Source organism: Sceloporus undulatus, chromosome 1 (genome assembly GCF_019175285.1).
Source record: "Sceloporus undulatus isolate JIND9_A2432 ecotype Alabama chromosome 1, SceUnd_v1.1, whole genome shotgun sequence".
Lineage (NCBI taxonomy): Eukaryota > Metazoa > Chordata > Lepidosauria > Squamata > Phrynosomatidae > Sceloporus > Sceloporus undulatus.
The window spans coordinates 326,789,574-326,796,657 of NC_056522.1; positions in this window are offsets into that span (position 1 = coordinate 326,789,574).

Sequence of the window (7,084 nt, forward strand, 5' to 3'; positions counted from 1 at the left end):
AATAAAAGAGCATAAACTAGGGAATATTGTTTTCAACATTAAGAACTTGGTAAAAGTTATCTTTTGATTCTAGAAACCCCCAATTGCCATGGCCACTAGGGATTTTGGGAACTGTCATACAAAAAAGTAATATTTCCAGGCTCTACCTTGGTGATCTGAGATGCCACAAGTCTACACAGACTGGGGCAAGCACTGGTAAGCCACAGACTCCAGGTTAAAGTGATTTAGTATTGCTGGATTCTCTTGTTTACTCTTCATCAGCTTTGCATTAATTGTGCTAGTGTTGTTGTTGTTAAATAATGAGAAATATTCTGACTTCAAAGTAAAAATACAAAGAATCTCTTCACATTTTACTCAGCTTTTTAGAAATGTGACAAGAAGCCCAAACATTGCTAACCTTCTCCCTCTCCCCCAACCCGAAAAAAGGCAGCAGGGTGAAAAAGTGTTCCAAACAAACAAAATGTTGATCTGCCTTTTATTAATTTCATTTTTTATCTCGTTGTATACAGACATTTGACAGCTATGACATTCACAGGCAATGCATTTGAAAAAGAAGACATAAATATTCAGAGACATATTAGAATGCTGTTCAATGTAAGCACCTGTCTACTTAGTGTTGACAGAAAATCATTTACTTTGCTTTATGCATGTTTTCTCTGGAGACCACTGAGGTCCTATTTTATTTAAAGAGCTGGTCCCAACATCGGTACTTCCTCTTGAAAATGCAATATATAAAGCTAATTATATTTATTGAGGAAACAATTTTGCTTTATATTTTCAGTAATTCTTAAACAATTTTGTCACTTCCTAGCTTCAGGATCAGCTTCCCCCTGGGTATCAGAAGGTGTGTGACCTCATGATGTCTTTATTTATGACATCACAAGAAGGGGGCAATGAAATCTGTGTTATCATATAGATAGCAATCTCTGTAAAGATGCATAATGATGTAAACAATTTAACATTTACTTACCAGCTCACTCACAGAATTGCTTCATTCAATTATTTAGAACATTTATCCATCACTGCTCAGTGACACAGTTGTTGCCACTGCTCACATTAAGGGTAGAAAGCTTCTCATCTTATGATAATCAAAATAGTGACAAAAGAAGCCACAAATATCTTTCCTTCCCAGGACTGAAGAAATGAATAACCTGTGACATTTTGCTGTTTAAACCAGAATGGCAAATTCTTCCATCCTGTCCGTATCAAGGTGTATTATTTTACCCAAGGTAACCTATGTTAAGGGCCCTGGGATTGCTCAGTCATGGAACCCCTTAGGCAAATCACACTCTCTCAGTTTCAGAAGAAAGCCAATAGCAAACCTCCTCTGAATAAATCTTGCCAACAACACCGGTGATAGGTTTGCCTTAAAGTCATCATAAGTTGGAGATAGAGTAATGGGAAAGCACACAATGGGCTGGTTTACATGGACAGGAAAACCCATACTCATCATGTAGCCACTTTTCTCTGGGCACACATTATTCCTGAGGATTCACAGGCAATGCAGGACTTTTCTCTGAAACTCGAAAGGAAACAGAACCACCTCTTACCATGCATTTGTCTGGAAACTCCAAAGCAGCATTGCAAACACAGCTGCATGGCTGGAAATACTCTGCACTATAGGTCACGGGATCGCCATGGATCATTGTCTTCTTCCATGTTACTCTGATCTTGCCACTGTGAGCACGGCATTGTTCAAGTTGCCACAGTCCACAGTCTGGAAAACTACATAAATCTAGTTAATCCTTTTGGATTATCTCACAAATGTAGACCAGACCAACAACAACAAACTACATTATTTTGTTAATATGAAGGAGAAAATCCATATCCTAGGAGCTTAACCCGACTGCACCCTAACAGGATGCAGCTGGAACAGGGGATGCAGGCAGGAATTGTCACACGTAATTTGCTGCTGATTCCACTGGCTAACTTCAGCCCGGCTCCCAGGCATGCTTCAACAGACACTTTTCCAAGTCAGAAAGGTCCCGGCTTTGAAAAGCGGCTTCCGAACGCACCTGGGAGCTGTACTCAGCCGGCAAAATTGGTGGCGAATTACATGTGATAATTCTCACTTGCATCCTGCATCCTGGCGGCATCCTGTTAGGGTGCCGTTGGGTTAAATGTGTGTGCAATAAGTTCCCTAGACACAAGGAGAATTAAGATACTCATCTGCCTTTCCCCTGGCAGTTAAACAATAAAATAAATAACTAATAATCTACTGTTCCTTTATGAGTCACAGTTTTTCTACTCAAGGTAACTAAGACACTCTGCCTAACTATTTGGCCCTTAAGGAAGGGTTGGCTTGAAATGGAAGTACTGGCAATCCATTTCTTCAACCAGAGATCCCTTTCATTTAACACAATTGTAGCACTTTGATTCCACTTTGATGCCGCTTTTACTGCCATGGCTGGATCCTACAGGATCTTGGGGTCTGTAGTTTGTTTGGTGAGGCACAAGAACTCCCTGGTTGAGAATTCTAAATGCTCCTCGCTAAACTGAAAATCCCAGAATTCCACAGGATGGAACCATTGCAGTTAAAGTGGAATCATAGGCGGGTTACAGACGGGCAGGGGAAGACGTCTTGGAGGTGTATTCTGCTGAATACGGAGCCTCCAGACCGCCCGCCCCGGGGGCGTGGCTCAGGTGTATGGGGCTTCCACATGGGGGGCAGTGAAGACACCTCACCTGGGGCCGTTTCTGACCCGCAGTTTCCATACCGCCGCCTTGGAGGACGCTGCAAAGAGAGAGGCAGCTTCCGCACGGGCAGCCAAAAACGGGGCTTTTTTTTTTCTTTTGCCAGCTGGCGGATGCGCTGCTGCACAGCTGCGGCGCTCAGCACCGGCGGCAGAAAGCATATGTGTACATTTAAAGCGCCCAAGCCTCTTTAAACTTTTTCCCCCGCCCTGGCCAAGAACAATGGTGGTCTCCTGCCAGCTGGTGATCAGCTGGTGTTGGCATCCTTGTCCGCTTGCACGTTGCCAATGTCACCAGCATCATGGATGCCTCCTCTCCTTTGGTCCCCGCGCTCTTGCTGAATCTGCAATGCACAGCCACAGCTGTCGCTGCTGCCACCGCTGTCCCCCTGCCATCCCCCATCCCCTCCCTTGTACATATGTAAATATTTAAAGTACATGCAGCTCTAGGGTTAGGGTTAGGGTTAGGGTTATGAGTCTTAAAATGAAGTGGGGAAAAGCAGCACCTTTTTAATGCCGCTTCTTCCCGCTTGGGGCATGCGGGCGGCGTGTTCATGGCGGCATTCAGGTAAGGGCCGTCTGAAGGCTCTACCTTCATGACGTCATGAACACACCCCTTTTTGCCCGTCTGTATCCCGCCATAGTACTATAACTGTGTAGTGTGAAAAGCCTCTAGGTTTCTCCTGGAAAATTCACATCATACAACATCTGTCTTGACTCTTAGAGTGCTGCTTCTATTGGTCTCAAATTAGCACATAAAATTAAATAAAACAGCCAGGACCCCTGGTTATGCCAGTATAAGTACTTTTAATGTCTCACAGAAGGAGGTTCCCTGTCTCTCAGAAGGGGGTATGACCTTGTCACCTGACTATTAAAGAGGTTTTTGTCACCACAAAGTCTGCTGTGGTAACAATATCTTATGTATCAGCCTACTTAATTTTACTCATTCATCCTTCTTCTCTTAAATTCTTCTCTTACATTCTCATACACCATTTAGAGCAGCTTACAATCAATATTGCTTGCAGGACTCATTCTGGCACAAAAGACAGAAAGGCAATCTCCATGTCTCTCTGCTGCCTTCCATGCCACTTCTTACACCATCCCAAAGGGTTCCAAAATTCATCACAAAATGCTTTGGTGGATGTAGAGACTGTAAGAGGTGGGAACCAGTGAAGTTTCAGCCAGCAAGAAAATTCAGTCGGTTGGAAAGCTTCCCAAGGATGGAAATGGATTTCCATCCACAAGGATTTTGCTGGATCTAGCCTAACAGAATCAAAGCATTAAAAAGTAAAATGTAAATGCAAATAAAAACTATCTTTTTAAAATAGAGAAAAGGTTCTAATAATATTAAATTATTTGTTGTTTTTGTTGTTGTTAACTGCCCTCGAGTCAATCTTGACCCATGGCAACCCTGTGGATGAGAAACATCTCCAAGACTCCCTGTCCTCCACTGTTCTGCTTAGTAAATAGTTAATGAATGGTAATTTTTTAAAAGGTGTATTCCTGCAGTTCAAACTAGAATAGACCAGACAAACATTGTGAGAAAGAAAGCTCAGAAACGGGGACTAGAGCACTACTAATAAAAAGGCCCTGTTGCTGGTGATTGCCAATCTGATTTGGAACTAGTGTTAACAAACAGAAAACTGAAGAGGGTTCTTTACCTTTAATGGCTATATAAAAGAAGGAATTTGATCAGGTGTTGTTTGTCAGACAAGCAGGTAACAAGCAACATCTGCTGAAATTACCTCTTTTATACAACCATTAAAGGTAGAGGAACCCTCTCCAGTTTTCACTCTGGCAAAACAAGTTGGGACAGCCATTCTTAGTTTGAATGCTTACTGCAAATGCCACTGCAGAATAGTCTTGTCCTCTTCATGCAAGCTATAGTTATATCGCCAGACACAGATTACTCAATTTGATACTCTTTCAGCTATTCAGTTAGAAACAAATGAGGGTGACAAAAGAAACTGGAGCTAATGAGTGTCCATAACACAATAATTGCAAAGTACAAAGCATGCTTTGTGTGAAAAGCAGCATGTCCACTAAACGTGTCTTCTTAAAATAAGAAGAATAATTCACTCAGACTGTGTACACATACTTAGCAAAGGCAACTAATTTTGCTGGATATTCTTGCACTTGTCTTCAGAAAATAAGCTTTCTGAACATACAGTTCTAAGAGGATCATTCTATATGAACCCCAAAGTGTGTACTTGATACCTTGTCTTGTCTTCTTTGTGAGTACCCATGGCTCCACTGGATTAACACCAAAACCAGCATAAATCCCATCAAGTGAGATTCATGGGACAGAACAGAAAAGATATCAGATGATCCAGAAATGTAAACGGAGAGAAGGTAAAGCAAAGAGAAAATAGTTTTGAAAGTGAGGGTAAAAGTTATGATATTTTAATAAACTTCATGTTATCTGACAGATATGTAATGATATTAATTAAGTCCTGGTGATGTAGTATGGGCAGGAGGAGAGAGGAGGATGGGGAAGGAAGAAAGAAAAAAAATTGGAAAAACTGGGGGGAATCATTAGTGTTCCACTGCAAAACCTTACAATGCTGCCACCTGTAGACAAAATAATATCATAACACTTTGATATAATTCTGCTACCCATTTCTTCCCAGTCACACAAAGAATAGTGAAAGAGCAGGGAGGGAGGGAATGGAATTCAGAAATGCAGGTGCTTGCTTGCAAACAGTTAACTCACCAGGTGAAGTGAGAGAGTATCTATTTCAGTCTATTGAACTTGCCTCTCTTCTATAATTTAATTAGGGTTGTGAAACAGCAAGCCGGCTGTCTTTGAAATTATGAGCTGTATGATTCCAGATCACCCATGGATCCCTCTGTTCAGTGAGGCAGATTCTTTTCACAGAAAATTATCCCCAGGTCTTGCACTGTTTCCTCATTCTTTCCCTTTCCCTTCTTCTCCCTAGAACACAGCCTTGGCTTTGGAGCATAGAATGGCTACTGGTATCTGGAAGAGAATAAAAAGTGAATAGTGTGGTGAAAGAAAGTATTCAAGGTCCATATGAATTTGGACCAAAAGAAGAAGAAGAAGCCAAGTACTGTAGTTAAAGGAGGGAGTTAGCAAAGCCTTCTTTTCATAGAGGCACTGCCTCCTGTTGTTGTACATGTGATAGAGATGCCTACAAACAAAACAAAAGGGTGTTCAATGTGAAGTCGAAGGCTTTCATGGCTGGTACCCATAGTTTTTTGTGGGTTTTTCGGGCTATGTGGCCAAGTTCTAGAAGAGTTTATTCCTGACGTTACGCCAGCATCTGTGGCTGGCGAAATGTCAGGAATAAACTCTTCTAGAACATGGCCAAATAGCCCGAAAAACCCAAAAAACTATAAAAGGATGTTCATACCTCACCCTTGTGGTCTCTTCCAACTCTATGAGCCTTATTACATTAGGTGAATCCTGCTCAGAAACAGAATTTTAGAAGTAGAAAAAAACCCGCAAATGCGGGATGATTTTCAGACGCATTTCTGCCGAACAGAAATAACACAAAAATAAAGCGAGCAGAAAGTGGACAAAAATGACACCTTTTTACTTTCAGGAATTCCTGAAAGTAAAAAGGTGTAATTTTTATCCACTTTCCATTCACTTTATTTCCACGTTACTTCTGTTTGGGAGAAATGTCATCTGAAAAACCTCCCGCTTTTGCAGGTTTTTTCCTACTTTTAAATCCCATTTCTGAATGAGTTTTGAACTCACTGAAGTTTCTGAACAGTTTCCAAATGCAGTCCCACGTAGAGTGCATTACAGTAGTTCAAATGGAGTGTAGCCAAGGTATGTGTCACCGTAGCCAGATCTGACATTTCAAGGGATAGGCACAGCTGGTGCACTAGTTTTAACTATGCAAATGCACTCCTGGCCACTGCTAAAACCTGAGCATCCAGCCACACAGCTGAGTCCAGAAGCACATCCAAGCTGCGAGCCTAAGATTTCAGTGGGAGTGCAACCCCATCTAGCACAGGCAAAGTCCCTATTCCCTGATATGCCTTACAACTGACCAGGAGCACCTCTGTCTTGTCTGGATTAAGCTTCAATTTGTTTGCCCTCATCCAGTCCATTACTGACAGCAGACACTGGTTCAGTACAGAGACCGCTTCCTTGGAATCAAATGGAAAGAAGACATAGAGCGGAGTGCCTTCTGTATACTGGTGACACTGCACTCCAAAGCTCTGGATGACCTCTCCTAGCACTTTCATGTAGATGTTAAATAACATGGGGGATAGAACAGAACCAGGAGGGTCCCCACAGGCCAATGACCAAAGGTTGAACAGGAGTCCCCCAACACCACCTTCTGGGACTGTCCCTCCTGTAAAGACTGGAACCACTGGATAATAGTGCCCCCAAATCCACTGTAAGTAATCCAAAG